Source organism: Leiobunum rupestre, chromosome 2 (assembly GCF_980474605.1).
Source record: "Leiobunum rupestre chromosome 2, qqLeiRupe1.1.hap1, whole genome shotgun sequence".
Taxonomy (NCBI): Eukaryota; Metazoa; Arthropoda; class Arachnida; order Opiliones; family Sclerosomatidae; genus Leiobunum; species Leiobunum rupestre.
The window spans coordinates 49,126,960-49,130,989 of NC_143385.1; positions in this window are offsets into that span (position 1 = coordinate 49,126,960).

Sequence of the window (4,030 nt, forward strand, 5' to 3'; positions counted from 1 at the left end):
AAAATGGCTGTTGTTATTTGGAGAGAACAAATCATAAACTTCTTGGTAATGTTTTTTAACTTCAATATTTTTGCAACTCTTATAAAGCACCACTTCTCGTAAATGGGTATATATTATAACAAAAACAGTTCTTCGAACTGAAAAAAACAGTTTAGAGCTCGTTATAGGTGCAGCCTTAAAGGGACATACATTATTTTTATTGTTGATTAATATGTTAATATTAATTCATTGAAAGTATTAATAAATATTCCCGTGAACAACAGAATGACGTCATTCAGCCTTTAAAATCACAGTCCACTGCTCCTCCAATTTTTAACACAAAATATGTGGACACACTTTTTGACCCACAAAGGTATCCATATTTATATTTATTTTCTTCCCTACACATTTAACATTAAAATTTTTAAATTTATTATTATTATTATTTTATTTTTTGTTGCAGATTACTGCAATAAATAAATAATAAATTGTTTTTGTTATAATATATATATCGATGAAATATCGCGAATTAAAATAAATGGAATTGGTTTTTACCCAAAAAATCATTTACGAGCTGAAATTTTTATTTCTTTAAAATCGTTTAATTCAAGATGAATGATTCTTACAAATATTCTAAGTAGAGCGAGACAATAAGTTCTTAGTTCAGGTTTGAAAAACCGTCAAGTTGTTGGTGAGAAGAAATGCTTATCAACCTGACTTTAGTCAAGATTAAATGAAAATAAACTGCTCAAGTATAATCATACCCTCAGAAAAGCAATATGGCTTTTTAATACATTCGTGGATTTGAGTCCTACGCCGAGATCTCGAATATTTATACCAAGAACGTATACAGCTTAACAGAGAATATGTGAGGCAACCCGCGATCCTACCAATATTTGACTGCAACTATATTATCTGTTTTCGTGATAATCTCTGACAGGAGAAAGGATTAAAGGCTTAGGGGCGTGGTTTTACTTCCGGGAATCACTACACATATTCTCGGTTTAAATGAATAAATTCGTGTTTACTATTAGCATAAGAACCATAATAAACATAAGTATGACACTTCCTATTCACCCAATGCATTTTTTATGATAGGCTGATGCTACATTATGAACTTTTGATACTACATTATAAACTTGTAATACTACATTACGAACTTGTAATACTACATTATGAACTTGTAATACTACATTACGAACTTGTAATATTACATTATGATCTTCTGATATTATAAAATGCAATTTTTAATTAAAGGGCCACAGAATAGTTGGAAAATGTATGCCAAATTTCTAGTAGCTCCACCCCTTCCATCACGTGACTCAGACGTAAACCATTACGTACTGACGGGCTAATAACTCTCCGCGAACTGCTCCTAGTATTTGGATGAATCCCGGAAAATCGGCGACGGTCCGCCGGCAGCCTTTTCGACGGACCAGCCAAGGCCTATTGAAAATTGAAATGCTTTCAAAAGTATAAATAACGCTTACTTGTGGAAAATAATGATGAATTATTCACTCGAAAGATAATAATAACTATTATAAACACTGGCTCCATTTCAGAAGTTAGTTATTTTCGAATTTAAAACCTAAACGCGATCAAACTAACCAACTATTTTGCCAACGGAAAGAGTAGGAAGGGACGAGTTTCCTGTTCGGAAACTTCCTATTTCGCAATCACTCCACCACAGACTATCCTTCACCGATATATTATGTTACTTATGCTATTAGGAAGAATAACTTGGATGAGAGGATTTTCTCCCAAGTTAACTCGCAGTCTGCTAATATGATCCTCCCCTTAAAGCAAGTGTCGGCTCGACGTCAAGTAGCTCTTTTTTCAACAGATGTCGCTATCGTCGACATTAAAACAAGATGCTTAAGCCACATTTTGACCCAAAATGCGATAATTATAGCTACCCATCGCGTTGATTGGATATTTTGTAAATTGGTCAATAACATACATTACAGCAATTATAAGCAATATTTTTACATGGGATATATAATTTAGGTTAAAGTGCTCAAAATAGTGTATATATAATACTCTACAATCTCTCTCTGGCGACTTTATCATTTGGCTATGTTGTATTTAACTTCCTTGGCCAATAATAGATGGCACCACGCTCTCCATTAACGTCGCTTTTTTCCGAATAATCGGATAGATTCATTGCCATCTCTAATAACAGGGGCTTTCCATAATACAGGTGGCAACGATAGAGCCGACAGTTGCTTTAAATATCAATCAAGTCGACTCGGTATCTCATTGGTTCTTTGCAACTGACGGCTTCCAACGCTATTGCAACGCACGCGATTGACATGCCGAATAAAATGGCACACGTAACGGGGGCAAATTAGACCGATGATCATCGAGGAAAAAACAAAGATCTATTTGGTTCGAGTTTCGAGTTTTAATTTTATTCTCGAAGACCTGTTGGTAGGTCTGGAGTATTTCGTAAGTTTTGTCATTTCTATAAACTTGTTAGGGTTTAGCGTTTTATGGCCCCTTTTTAATATGGATTTTTCTACCTTTACGCGTAATTTAACCGCATAATAGTCCATATTTGGTTTTTATTAACTTTAGTCTATGTTGAGGTGAATCACGGGAATCATGGTCTAATTTAACCCCGGAACGAGAGGGGGAAAGGCAAAACGTCACCGGCGCTTGCTTCAATCGCGTCGGAAGACGTCAGTTTTTGGGAACCAATGAGATACCGGGATGATTTGATTGACTTTTAAGGGGTGGAGCTTATTGTTAGAGCGTGACGGGGAAAATGGTCTCAACGAAGTCATTATCCCTAATTATCAATAAATACTTTCTTGAATCTTTAAGTAAACACATTCTTGCTATTGTATTGTGGTCCTTGAGTCTATTATTTTCATTCTAGCTCCACCTTATAGCGAATCATCAAAGCAGATGGTCCAGACAACTGAGTTCCCGAAGAATTGAGTGGGATTTTTCCGAGGATTTTTCACCGCTTTTAGTAAACCTATCTCATCCAGGGTTGGGCATAAGGCACTAGTCACGGCATTTGACTACTAAATTAAATGCTCTGACTACTAAAATTAATCGAAATCAATTTGACTAGTGAAAAAATGTACCTAAAAATTCATAAATAATGGCGAATATGGCGTATAATAAATTCACCATTCATCACTCCCATTTAAAAAAAAATTCATCATGTAACTCCAGAGATATTCAACTACTATTTTAATTCTGACGGGTAAAGCAAGATGTTGGCTGTCCTTATTGTTTTTATACCCCCATTTTTACACCCACTAGTCAGTGACTACTAAAATAAATTTAGATAGTAGGCTCACTAGTCAGGCTGACTACTAAAAAAATATCCTTATGTCCAACCCTGATCCCATCTCCTCGTAGCAGACGAAATATTTAACTCATTGTCGGGGCCTCTTGGTGCGCACCTACTAATTCCACCAGTGAAATGACGATCCTTTCAGAAATCCATAATTACGAAATATGTAGAGGCACTAACTGTACTTTCCAAAAATCGATTAACGCGAGAAAGATCTAGGGACTGTGGCTTTAAGCAAGTGTCGGCTTGACGTCAAGTAGCTCTTTTTTCAACAGATGTCGCTATCGTCGATGTTGAGTCTCCTAGTGAGGTCTTGCGTTTTGTTTACGCATTTCTGGAACTTGTGGTATAGACTAATTATAAGACTGTTAGTACTTAATTTATTTTTCTTAAATTAGGAGACGGAAATTTCACTACTATTATTTTATTTGACTATGTTTCTAACGCTCTCCTTTTCATGGAGCCTAAATTGTTACCCTAGTGGTAGCCACGAATTTCACTTTCCAACTGCTTATAAAAAGCAACGCTTCCATACAAGAAAGCTTGGTCCTACCCTGGTTTTCCCCTCTCTCGCTGACCCTCGGCGACGCTGACCAATGCTCAGGGGCGGATTAAACCTTTCGGCGCCTTTAGGCACAGAGAAATTTGGCGCCCCATGGCATTGGTCAGCTTAGGAGGGGCGTATCGGTTTTTAATAAATAAATAAATATATTTTAGTTTCCCCAAACCTTTTCGGCGTTA